Below are 13,231 nucleotides of genomic sequence, written 5' to 3' on the forward strand. Positions count from 1 at the left end.
CTGAGCTCTCAGAGCATTCCTGGTGCTCCGTTGGCTAAAGGAGTCAGGTGTCCAACTTCCTAGGAGCTGGCTTTCCCAGTCCCTTAGTCACCTGCCCTCCCTCATCCCAACCCTGAAGTTTTAGGGGCAGAGAAAGATGGGGAGGCCAGTGTCTCCTTTTCCCCAGTTCTACCTCTAGTAACGGCTCCTCCCCCCAACTCTGACTGAGGTGCTGGGCTACAGCTGAAGCGTTTTTCTAATTTGTCATCGTTGGAAACCTCAGACAAATGTGTAAAACTTCAAGGGCTTCCCAGGATACGCTGACTTCAGGCATTCAATGAAGGGGCAAGGGGAGGGTGAGGGTGAGGGTCGGGGGACAGGGATGCCCAGGACAGACATTCCAGCCTGCTCTCCTAGAAGTTCCTCCATCTGTGACCCCGCTGCACTCCCTCATCCACCCTTCCCTCCTCTCTGCCCCGCCTTCGGAAGTACCCCGACTCTCCTTCCACCCTCAGAAAGGAAAGGGACCTGTTGCAGCACTGTCTCTGGGTCTCTTCCCTCCCCCACTCAGTTCCAGGACATAGAACCCAAGGGCCAGCTCCCTGAGGCGCCTACTTCTGCTGCTCCTCTCGCCCCAGGCCCTGGGGCCAGCGCCCACATCCCCACCACTCCACCCCATCCGTGTTCGGATCCGGGGAAGCGGCAGACCTGCTACTAACTTCATCATACCATCTATGACGGCTCCTCTCGGTTGTCAGTAACTTTGGAATTTAACAAAGGTTCACTTAATTTTAGCATTTAGGGCGCTTGAAACATCTGACCATGCCCGAAGAAGGTCTCAGGGGAACTGTCCCGAAGGCCGCAGAGACCAGCCATGTTCTTGACAGATCAGCTCTGGGGGCTGTGTGCTCTGGCTCCCGGGGGCAACCCCACCCCACCCCACCCCACGGCCTCTTGCAACACGGGTAGGAGGACTGGGTTGTAGAATAGGGGGAGGGGAAAGGGGCTCTTTTATTATTTTTTAATGTGTCTTTATTTCTGTGGAGAACTCATCCCAGCACTAGAAGTGTGCGGCAGTTCGCCCCAAAGTGGCCTGTGACTCGCTCCCCCACCCCACTCATGTGTCAGGCAGCAGGGGGTGACAGTTTGGCAACAGCTCCAGGAACGCAATCTGGCAGGGCGTTGGGCCTCCGCATCCAACTGAGGCCCAGTCGCCTGGCTCGTGCGTGCATCTTGCCTGGGGTGTGTGTGCGTTCGTGTGGGCGTGGGGGCAGCTGGGCTGGTGCGGTACCCAGCCTAGCATTGCCTTTCCGCGCGGGGCTCGAGTATCGACGCAGCGAATGAATTCACGAATCAGCTCCACGGCGGAGAGGTCGAAGGATCAGCCGTCTCGGTTAAATGGGCTGCGGGCAGCTGCGGCCGACTGCCCCCTCCCCTCCTTTGAGCGGGAGTGAGGTGGCCCGGGAGCACCGCCAGCAGCCCCCGCCCCTCAGGCGGAGCTCGGGCCCTGGCAATCTCTGCACTTTGTCATCACGCCCGAGTATTTGACATTCGCAATTATCTGCAAATACCCTGATCGGTTTGTATATGAAACACTTTTTTTCCTGCCTAAAGGTTGGAATCTGGTAAGTTTCAGACAAGTGGTTGCTGGGGGGAGGTGACCCGGGGGGACCACGGGGGACCGGCCCGATGAACCCTACTCGGCGACGTGGGCGACGAGAAGGTACGGGTCTGCGTGCCGCCCCCTTCTCTCCCAGCCCTGCTCAGAGGAGAGGCCGCTCGGAGGTGTAGGAGGGCCCAGGCCGCGACCCTCGGGCTCTCCTTTGGAAGGAGCGCCCCCTAATCCCTGTGAGGGGGAAGCTGAAGGGGGTGCAGAGATCCCACCAGGGGCAAGGCCCAGAGGTTAATCACCTTGATAACCGGCAAGGGCGCTGCCCTGCCTGGCTGCCATCATCGAGAGTGTCAGTCACCTGCTCTCAATCCCGCCGCAGATTTACCTGCTCAGGGAGCCATCCAGAGAGCCCTCTGCTCCGAGCTCTGCCCGGCGCGCGCAGTCCTCGTTCAAAAGAACCGGATGCTCCTTTGACCCTCCTCCTCCCCAAGGCGTTTCCTAAATCCAGGAGGGCAGTGCCAGCCCCGGGATCGCTCACCACTCTTACATTGCAGCTTCGGACTACCTGCCTATTTCTCAGCCCGTCTACAAAAAAAAAAAAAAAAAAAGTGGTGGGGCGAGGGGAGGCGGGGGAGGAAAAAGGAGCGAGATTACTTGTCAGTTTCATCTGCTACCTTGGGAACCTGATCCTGGCCCCTGGCTGAGCCTAGGGGCCTCCAGCCCAGGGACTAGGGAGGTCAGACGGTGCTCTGGAGAGGTGCACACAGTCACCCCTCCCCATCCACCTCGGGGCTCGAGTTTTATTCGAAAACAAGCCGAGCTCCTCTGTGTGAGGGTATATATCAGCAACTTCAGAAAGAAACACCTAACCTTTAGGGAAGCCCCTTCCCTAAGCACTTAGTTTTCAGCTCGGCAACAGACACTGGACATCTTCCACACATATTACATTTTCAGCGAAAGTGGTAGGAGGAGCAGGTTAGAGAAAGGTTTGGGGTGTGTGTGTGTGTGTGTGTGTGTGTGTGTGTGTGTGTTTTGGGAAGGTGGTGGATATTGCAACATCTTCAAGAAAAACTAGGAGGGGAAGGGAGTTTAGAAAATGAGTCTCAGCAACAGCCTAACCGCCAAATCACTGGCTTATTCTGAAAAGGAAGAGCGAAAAGAGAAGCAGGCGGGAAATGGGGACCCTGCGCCCCGCCAACACCCTCCTAACACCCCCAGCCTAGGTCTTCAGGGCGGAGAACTGAAAGTGTGCTCAGCCGTCAGCATTCCCGGCTCAGACTCAGCCCCAGGTGGGCAAGAAAGCGCGAGCGGCTGGCGAAGGGCATTACAGTATCTGCAGCACCCTTGCCCCAGGAAACCTCCCTGCGGATAAAGCACTTAAGGCGACTTCTCCACTCAGGGGTCGAAGCCCCCTGCCTGGGACTTTCCAAGAAGCAGCCCGCAACGCCCGGAGCTTGGGCCTCCTTTCCTCAGACTCCTTGAAGTTTGGTGGGCGGTGGGCTCTTAGATTAGGCCCCGCCTTGGCCTCCGATGCCTAGGTGGGGGTACAGAGGCCCCTGGCTGGTGGATTTTTGCCTTTGGGGGGGCCGGGAAGGAGGAAGGTCGCGACCTCAGCAATGCCGGGCGCGGTCTGGTGATATCCACTGCGCCTCGCGCTGCCTCCAGGACGGCCCTGGAGAAAGAGGGACGGGCAAGATGCCCCGTGGCGGGTGGTACCTTCATGCTTTTATTTCCTATCATTTCCCCCACTATGTCCCTATATTTGTAAGATAAGTGTATGGCTGCTATGTTCCAGCGGCTTATCCGACATAAAATGCACGCCCCCTCCCCCAAACTGGGCTAGGCTTAGCAAATTTGGAGAAGGACATGGCAACCCACTCCAGTGTTCTTGCCTGGAGAATCCCATGGACAGATACTCCTGGCGGGCTGCCGTCCATGGGGTCACAAAGAGTCGGACACGACTGAAGCGACTTAGCACATGCACATTAGCAAACTGGACTTCCCAGGTGACCAGTCTTCAAGATTTTGTTCTCGACTCACCCATCTCGCACATGGATACCCAGGCAGCTCGAACTTGGGCAGAACTGATGGCTGTGCTAGCCCAGCGGAGCGCGCATCGCTCAAATTTGCGCGCCCAGAAAGCACCGTAATCGGAGCTCCAGAACCGCCCTCCCCTAAACGAGCCGGGCCCCCGAGCACGTGCAAGCCTTCTCCCAGTTTGAAGTGAGTTCGCCCCCTCTTCCTTCACTCCAAACGGCTTTGCCTTCGGGCCACTGCTAGAACCCAAGACCCGGGAGAGAAGTTCCGAGGGCGAAGGCGAGGGCTGGAGCTTGGGAACTCCCCTGCTCACCTGAACTTGAGATATTCAGAGGCCCCAATTAACTACCGGTGATATCAAGGGCCGATGAGTGCAAGGTGGCTGCGCCCCGGCGGAGGCCCTCGGTCCTGGGGTCTGGTCTCCAAGGGCATCAGGAGCCTGCGTGGGTTGTGCTGACTCCCTGCAGCGCGCGCGGATCCCAGGCCGCAGCGTAGGGAGCCCTGTAACGGAGACGGTCGGCTACCTCTCCAGGGAGCGGCCCTGACTTGGTTAGTCACTTCAGAAGCGCCTCTGAACTCGGGGAGCGCGTGTTGGGGCACCTCCCTGCACACGCACACGCACGCACCTCCTTCCTTGGCCTCGCATCTTTTCCCTCCACTCTCCTGTCTTCACCCCCACCCCAACCCCCGCCCCACCGCGGCCACACCAGTTAGAGGCGCGCGGCAGGCCCTCGGTTTACGGAGCCAACGGTTCAGATGTTTATTCCCACTAATTGCTTATGCAGGAAAATGCTCGTTACCCGGGCCGAACGCTTCCGCCCTGCGTTGGCCGACCCCGCCGGCGGCCGCTCGCCGATCCCACCCGCGAAGCCACGAAGGAACCGGCTTCAGGGAGGCGGCTGTGCCACCCTACGCCAGGCCAACCGGCGCTGCTCCGGATTCCCGGTAGGGGGAGCCGCCGCAAGCGCTCGGCTTGCTCCGGTCCAGGCCTCAGGTTGGCCCAGCCGCCTGCGACAAAGGGAACGCGGATCGCGTGCGGCCTCCTCACCTGCCCTCCAGGTGTGCGCTGCCCGCAGAGAAGGGGCCACAGGGCCAGGCGCGCTGATCCCCGCGTTGTTACACAGCAGAGAACGTAGGCGAGAGCGAAGTATATTCTTTAGATCCAGATACAGTTAAGGAACTTCGTAGGTGACAAGATTACCACCTTTACCCATATCCAGTGAGAAATATATTCATTATATACATTCCACCTCCACCCTCCACCCCCAGTGGTTAAGGACCACTCTTAGTTCCACAAATTTTGAAACTTATTTAACAATTTTTAGGTGATCTAATCTCTTCTGCTGGGCTTCCCCGATGTCCTCAGCAGTAAAAAGCCAACTGCAGTGCAAGAAACTTCAGTTGAATCCCTGGGTCGGGAATATGCCCTGGAGAAGGAAATGGCAACCCACTCCAGTATTCTTGACTGGGAAATCCCATGGACAGAGGAACCTGGCGGACTACAGTCCTACAGTCTTCGGGATCACAAGAGAGTCGACAAGACTTAGCGACTAGGTAACATTAATCCCTTCTGTGTTTCTAAGTCCTTTATTTCCAGGAGCTTTAGATGGGCCCAGCATGAGCTAGGACTCAGAGGATGACCACTGGCTTTGCTGTGGTAGTATCCCAACAGACTCTTTCTGACTCCATATGCTTAAGTGTGGGTTTAGAAGCTTTCATCTTAAAGTATGACCACTGTTTAGAGAGCCACCCTAATCCAGGGTCAGAAGGAAAACAGCTGGACTGTGAACCCACAGACCACCCCACGGTGCCTGGGGTGTACAGAGTGCTGAGGGGTCGGAGACTTCCTGGTCAATACTCCCACAGATAAAAGCCCGCAAGCTCTCCTTACACAAAAGTCCATCCTTCCCCCAGAAACCTACAATTCAGAAAAACTCTACTAATGCTGTCATCCAAGTAACTCCCACTCCAGGGACTCACAAAAGCAAGAATTTCACGCTTGGAAGGAAACATGAAGACCATCTATTCTAACAGTTGTAGTTTACTGATGAGGAACTTGAGCTGAATAAAGGCAAAGTATCACATGAAAGTGAAAGTCCGCTCAGTCATGTAAGTCTCTTTTGTGACCCCATGGACTATATAGCTCACCAGGCTCCTCTGCCCAGGGGATTCTGCAGTCAAGAGTACTAGAGGGGTTTGCCATTTCCTTCTCCAGGGGATCCTCCTGACCCAGGGACGGAACCAGTCTCCTAAAGTGCAGGCAGATTCTTTACCATCGGAGTCACAAGGGGAAGCCTGAGTGCCCTCACTCCAGAACAGTTTTGATTATGGGGCATAAATATCAATTTTACTGTTGTCATTATCTTTGTAATTATTATGTTCTCACATATTTTAGGGCTCTTAGTAAGGCATACTCCTTTAATAATATCGTAATAATAACAAAATCTGTACCATCTGTGTGAAAGGAGTATTGCTGAAAGAGAGGCTGAATTTTAAAAATGAAGTTACACATATAGATTGAAGCATTTGGGAGAAAGACTAAACAAAAGTAGTTGTATTGTTTTATCTCAATTTAAGAACATTGGATATGTGCAAATATATATCTGAATGAACAAAACAGACAAAAATGTGGGATTCTTGGTATTATAAAGGCATTCTTTCAAGTTGTATTGTTTTTCTCCAAAAATCAGACCTAATTTAATGCATTTAAGTGTTTGCTTATAGATTTTTAAATGTTAAGTTCTGGTGTCATTTTTTAGGATCAAGAGGAAAGAATATATACATTTCTAAGATCAGATTTGAAAAAAATAAAAATCTAGTTTCTAAAAAGTTGATTTAGCTACAGTAGGGACATTTCTTGAATGAAATACTATCAGAAAAGCCTAGAAAACATTTCTAACTATTTTTATAATAAACTGAGATATAAATGATTATCATCATTCTCTCTATAATTACACTATTAATTTTTTATAAAGTCAACACAAAAATAATTATTTATAAGGACACAACACTATTCCTTTTTTGGATCTGATTCACAAAGGCAAAGAGATACATTATCAAATGAAAATGTCTTGGTCTCTTTCCATAGCTAATGTCTGATCTTTAGCAAATGGTGCTGTGATGTCATTGAGATGGGTATTGGACAAGGTACCAATTGATTTATTGATCTCCCTTCTTCAAAGTCCTTTGAGAATTGGGGAGAAAAAGGAAAAGCACTGGTTGGCTGAGATGTGCAATACTTATTCTATCATACACATACAAAAATTATGTTTGGCTGATAAAATTGACAATTCAGAAGCACTGTTTACAGAAATTCATAATGGAATGACATTGAGGCCACTCAACTCATCAACCTGCTTCACCCCCACCAAGTCATTTTATTTGTCCTTCCAGTTTCAGCCTTTTAAAAGCCAAAAAGCATCAAGTTTTCAGGTAGCTACATACAACAATGGCAACAAGAGAAAAAGAGGAGGTTTGCTGAGAAGGAAACAGAAGAGACATGTTTGCTTTCAAACACACAACTCAGTTAGCCCTGCTCTGAGGCCCTGTAAGTTCCATCGTATCCCTGGAGCCTGGCATTTGCTGTGGATCTCACAAGGGGTCTCCATGGTCCGTGGGCTGGAGTAACTTCCTACCTGGGGGGTCTGAGAGCTTCCTGTGGCCTAAACCTGTGATGGTTCACAGCAGACTCATGGCAATAAAGAAAATAAGGCTGCTCTGATTGTCTTTGGTTTTGTAGGAGAGGATTTCAAAGCCAGGCTCCTTTCAGCCTCAATCACTGAACCGGCTTTTGAGGAGAGAGACTTTTAATCCGAGTCCTGTTAAAATTGCCAACTAAATCGCCTGGAGAAACTCTACATTGTAACATCTGCCTAGGAATTACCACACACAACAGTATCTACAGCAAAGCTGAAAATATATGAATAAAAACAAACCTCAGACTTCCTCTCCCTTGGCTCTCCATATGGGTGAGCTGCATTGAATAACAGGGAAGATTTACTCTAATGCATTCTAAACACAACTGCATACTAGCAACCTTGTTTTTCCTGTTCCCTCCCCTACTCCAAGAAGAACTGAACCCCTTTTGCCTTCCAGAGCTCTCTGTTCATTTAGCGCAATCCTCTGGGTTTAGCAGCGTGGTGTGCGAAATCCCTGCTCACTAAGGTGAGCCCACTTTTCTCCAGCTGTGTCTGCAGGAGTGGTGTCAGGCTATGGTGGAGAAAGTGTCTCTCTCTCACCCCCCAGCAGAGGAGGGTGCTTCCAGAACAGTTGATTCATTTTACCCTGGTGGTGCCCCCTCCTGCTTCCTTGAGGCTGGACTCTAGGTATGCTTTCCTCCAAGAGAAATTGGAGATGCCTGTGAAGAAGAATCTGGAATACTGCCTGCCCCTCTCTCCTCACCCAGAAGACTGGTGGTGAAGGAGATGTTGGATAGGGAGTATGATGAAAAGGAAAGGCAAACTCTGACCTCCCTCAGCCAGTGTGAGCACAGAGCTGGTACGGGAACAAGTCTCTCTTTAAAAAGATTCAATGTATTTAAACAATAGTTTCCATCTTCCTTAATAGAAACTTTAATGACTATGAAAAATTCTTAAAATTAATGTAAATACTGGGGGAAATGAAGCATTACATTTCAAAATTTTAAACCTATATGTACATCAATCCCGCCATTCCCACTTAACTAGCAATGTGAGCCTGGGGAGATTAACCTACCTCTCAGAGCCTCATTTTTCATATCTGTCAAATGGACATGATACTAATGGCTATCTCATAACACTGAGAGAATTAAAGGGAATACTCCATCTAAGTTGCTTGAAAGTTTTTGGAACATAGCGAAAACTTTGAAAATGTTCACTCTATTATTATGGTGTGGGAATTTCTAATCCAGTCTTTCTCTTTTAATTCATACTGAAAAATTATTGATGGTGCATGAATAAGGAGTTGAAAGTTAGATCACATTGTTCTCTTAGATTCTTTTTTTTTTTAAAGACAACACAAAGGCCTTTATATCACTGCATCACCAGTGAGATTTGCCTGACTTGTATGTAGCCTCTGTTTTGTATTCTTTCTCTAGCTACACTGGAGGCTCCTCAGCCAGGCAAGCTAGGCAGAGATTAGCAGCACTATCTGCTGAGAGATCAGTTTAGAGAACTATGTTCAGGCAAGTAGAACTTTTCATCATATGACCCCAGAGATGTGACATTATATTGGTTTAGGATATAGAAAAAGAAATGTAAGATTCTTTGATTCTTGCTACAAGGGCACAGGGTGTCATATCCTACTAAGCCCTAGGCTTAGTCTGAGGGCTTTCCCTGATGGCTCAGATAGTAAAGAATCCATCTGCAATGCTGAGGACCCAGGTTCCACCCCTGGGTCAAGAAGATCCCCTGGAGAAGGGAATGGCAACCCACTCCAGTATCCTTGCCTGAAGAATTCATGGACAGAGGAGCCTGATGGGCTACAGTCGTTGCAGGTCACAAAGCGTCAGACTCAACTGAGCAGACTTTCAGGCTTACTCTGAGAAGCATCTCTCTTGCCCTGTACATTAAATTAACCCAGGCTACTGGTATTGTGTGTTTGCTGTAGGCAAATAAAATATTGCCATTTTCCTCCTTATTACAGTCATCTGATTTTCAGGAAGAAAATGGTTGTTCCTTGCTGGGTTAGGCAGTATTCTGCATCCAGTTTCTAAACTCCTATTCTGTCCTCACTGTGGTCAGGTTTTTCCCTAACTTGTGTTCTGTTAGCCACGCCGAGACCACCGGCGCCCCAGCAGGGGGCAGTGGCAAAGCAGAACACTTAGGAGCAGCACCGCCAGATCAGAGATCTCTTCGCTCACCTGGACCACCAGGGGCAAGACCTCTGGGGCCCTGCTTGAAGCCTCAGAGGAGCAGCCTCTCCAGTCGTTTGCAAAAGCAGAGCAGAGTGTAGGACCTACCGTCGAAGATCCACCCTCTGTCCTGGAGCTTCTTGTCTCCTTTCCTGAGGATTTCTCAGAGTCCACACACTAAGCCAGATCAGCCTGTGGCAAGTTGATTAGGCACCTGGCCTACCACTGCCTTTGATTTCAGATGTGGGTGTTCAAAGGCAGAGCCGTGAGGCCCAAGAGGAGGCTTTTGGGAGGAAAACACCCAAGGCGCTGTTCTGTATGGTTCTCTCTGTGATTCAACGCTTGGTCCTTTGTGAGCTCTGCTTAGATATTTACATCAGTTTGAAACATTCATACAATAAAATTTCAATGACCTTCCAGACGGTGTTCACTCCCACAAACCAAACACAAATTGATTGCTTTTTACCAATCAATTCTCTACTGCAGCTTAAGGGAAGACACCACTAACGCACTGGGAACCCTTATTCCGAGATGAAAACCCTGAGGCTGCTTGGGGTGGGGTGGGTTATCATAAACTAAAGCCCAACTATGGAGCCTGAAGTAGTGACTCTCCAGTCTTTCCCTCCCCTTCTGCATAACAGCCATTTGTTTTTATTGCTTCCATATTGTTTGTATTTTCAGTCCTGCAGAAAAGAGGAGAAGCAAAAGGGAATGGATTTGGATAATAGCCACCAAACTGGATTGGCTGAAAGTTTCATGCCTCTGCTGACATTGGGGTCTTTGAAACACAGGACTCAGAACCACTTCAATTCAAAAAATATACTGAGAAGCCACTGGTTTCTACATTCCATGCTCAGCTATCTCTATATCAAGGAATCAATGAAACAACCTCAAAAATAAGAGCTATGAATGTTTTTTTTTTTTTCCTGAGCTATGAATGTTAATAGGCACTTTACATGCATTATCTTATTTAATCCTTAAAATAATACTGTGAATAGGTACTGTTATCATTCACTTTTCATTTTCAAAAATGAATTCAGAGAAGTGACATAATTGGCACAAGGTCACACTGCTAACGGAGCTTCCCAGGTGGCACTGGTGGTAAAGAACCCACTTCCCAATGCAGGGGGCAAAAGTGTCATGGGTTCGATTCCTGGGTCAGGAAGATCCCTTGGAGGAAAGCATGGCAATCCACTCCAGTATACTTGCCTAGAAAATGCCATGGACAGAGGAGCCTGGAGAGCTACAGTCCATAACATTGCAAAGAGTTGAACATGACTGAAATGACTTAGCATGCACACACACTGCCAAGAGTGGTGTTTAATGAAGAGATCTGCACTGCTTAGACTTTCTGTCTGGTTCTGTCGTCATCAGCCTAACAGTGAAAAGTCACAGGTGAGATTTTATGCAGGTGACTTTTTTTTTTTTAAGGGCATCATTTACCAATCATTGGAAACGGTGTGTTCAAGCCAGGAAATGCCCCAGGCATGTTTAAAAATACATTCTGTGCATCGAACTGAGAGTCTAAGACCAAGTGTTAATAGAAGCACACCGTGTTTGACCATGAAGTGATGGGCAAAACACACAGGTACACAAACAGGTTTTATAGCCACATGGACACTGAAAAAAGTTCCTGTTTTTGAGGGGCAATTGCAGAAGAGTAGCCTATTTGGACATGACTGAGCATCCTAAAGGAGATCAGTCCTGGGTGTTCACTGGAGGGACTGATGCTGAAGCTGAAACTCCAGTACTTTGGCCACCTCATGCAAAGAGTTGACTCATTGGAAAAGACCCTGATGCTGGGAGGGACTGGGGGCAGGAGGAGGAGGGGACGACAGAGGATGAGATGGCTGGATGGCATCACCAACTCGATGGACATGAGTTTGGGTAAACTCCGGGAGTTGGTGATGGACAGGGAGGCCTGGCGTGCTGCAGAGTCGGACACGACTGAGCGACTGAGCTGAACTGAGCAACTAAACACGGCACGGCAGAGCCTGCTTGGAAATCCAGGCCTAGAGGGCTTATGCTCACTGACAGCATTTAGAGCCTACCTCTTGGAGAGAAAGGGGGTACCTCAGATGCTGCTGGAATTGGGACAAATGAATGGAGGTGTCCACCACAGCCCACCACCTGCAGGGTCAGGAACTGAGTGTAGACAGTGGAGTTCCCAACTTGCGACGGATCTCATCGGGGCAGTGGTCAGCAGAGCCAACAGGAGTCACGTGGAGCGTGAGTGGCTGGCAAGTCAGGGCAAAGGTCATGTCTTCCAAGGCCACACCGTCGGCTGTTACTGATACCCCAAATCCCCCCACTAGCTTTTTACTTCTTTGTATTCCTGATTACCATCCCTATGAAATCCTCCTTCAAATATTTTGTGGGAAGTGGTCTGACACATGTTAAACCACTTAGCTAAGGTGAATAAAGTTCTCAAAATATAATTATCAATGGATTACCTATTATGTATTTAGAATTATGCCAGAGGGTGAGAGGAAAGGAAAGAATTTACAAGAGTTCACCCTTGTACTCAAAGAACTTGCAATTCACCTAGGAGACAAGATTCATGCAGGTATAAGTGTTGGCATCAACTGTATCATCAGTTTTCTATGGAACATGATAATGACATAAATAAAATGTCAGAGAAGTGATACATGTTTTAGAATTAAAATAGCCCAGGAAGGGGAAATTTAAACTAGGTCTGGAAAGATGGCTAAAACTTGAGTGGGCTGAGAAGACAGGTATGACAAGAACAGAAGCCTTGTGCCACAAGGAAAGTGTAGCAGCCTAGATTTGAAGAATCGAGAGAAAGTATGTTTGGTCACCAGGGTAGGACTATCTATGGAGGCCTCAAATAGTACCCCAAAGGATACAGACTTAATGAAGAAGAAATGAGAGTCACAATGGCTCCCAGCTGCCCCCTCCCAACTTTTTAAGCATTTAAAACACATTGTCTTTTCATTGTTATAGTAACCATACAAGTTTATTGTAAAGGCTTTTAAAAGTACCTATAAGAAACACTCCAGCTCTAAAAATAAAAAGAAGAGAGAGGGAAATATAAAAGAACACTAATAACTCCACTAGGTAAATTCTAAGGTAAAGAAGGCTCATCGTGAAAAGGATTTTGGAGAACTATCATGGCAACAATATGCAGGATGGCTTTGAGGAACAAGCAGCAAGTAGCAAAGAGACAAGTTAAACAGGATAACAAGGCTGGTCACAAAATTGCAAGGGCCAAGCCGAGAGCAGCAGCAGTGGGAATGGGAAGGAAAGTCTGAATCTGAGAGACCTTCCAGAAGAGGTCATCAGCAGGCATTCTTCTGATAACCCAGATGGCAGAGCAAGTTCCCCGAGCCTATCCGAGTCTCAGCTGCAGGGCATTGCCTCTGGAATGTCACCTGATTTTCCCATCCCAATCATTTTCTTCTAGAGCATCTCACAAACTGGTCTGATGCTGGTTAGATGGGTGTCTATAGGCAAGAATACTGGAGTGGGTTGCCATGTCCTTCTCCAGGGGATCTTTCCGACCCAGGGATCTAACCCACATCTCCTGCTCTGCAGGCTGATTCTTTACCGAAGCCCAACAAGAGTGTGTGTTAGTGGTTCAGTCATGTCCAACTCTTTGTGACCCCATGGACTGTAGCCTACCAAACTCCTCCATCCATGGGATTCTCCAGGCAAGAATACTGGAGTGGGTTGCCATTTCCTTCTCCGGGGGATCTTCCCCACTCAGGGATCGAACCTGAGGTCTCCTGCCTTGCAGGCAGTTTCTTTACCAT

At 49.0% G+C, this 13,231-nt stretch overlaps 1 protein-coding gene and 1 long non-coding RNA gene across 4 annotated transcripts in view; one reads left to right on the top strand and one right to left on the bottom strand.

Moving 5' to 3' along the window:
- Positions 1–13,231, bottom strand: part of SATB2 (SATB homeobox 2) — a 248,557-nt gene that overhangs the window by 202,705 nt on the left and 32,621 nt on the right. The window contains exon 1 of one of the 3 annotated variants that reach the window (XM_020890435.2): positions 1,977–2,136. The exons of the other annotated variants lie outside the window; for them this stretch is intronic. The gene's annotated coding sequence lies outside the window, so the exon portion shown is untranslated. Of the gene's footprint in view, positions 1–1,976; positions 2,137–13,231 lie in introns of those variants that run through there. 3 annotated transcript variants of the gene reach the window in all.
- On the top strand, positions 1,259–11,246 carry LOC139032167 (uncharacterized). Its single transcript, XR_011484683.1, has 3 exons — positions 1,259–1,604; positions 4,954–5,182; positions 10,140–11,246. It is a non-coding gene; the product is annotated as an uncharacterized lncRNA (long non-coding RNA).

The sequence above is a fragment of the Odocoileus virginianus genome, chromosome 30 (assembly GCF_023699985.2).
Source record: "Odocoileus virginianus isolate 20LAN1187 ecotype Illinois chromosome 30, Ovbor_1.2, whole genome shotgun sequence".
NCBI lineage: Eukaryota > Metazoa > Chordata > Mammalia > Artiodactyla > Cervidae > Odocoileus > Odocoileus virginianus.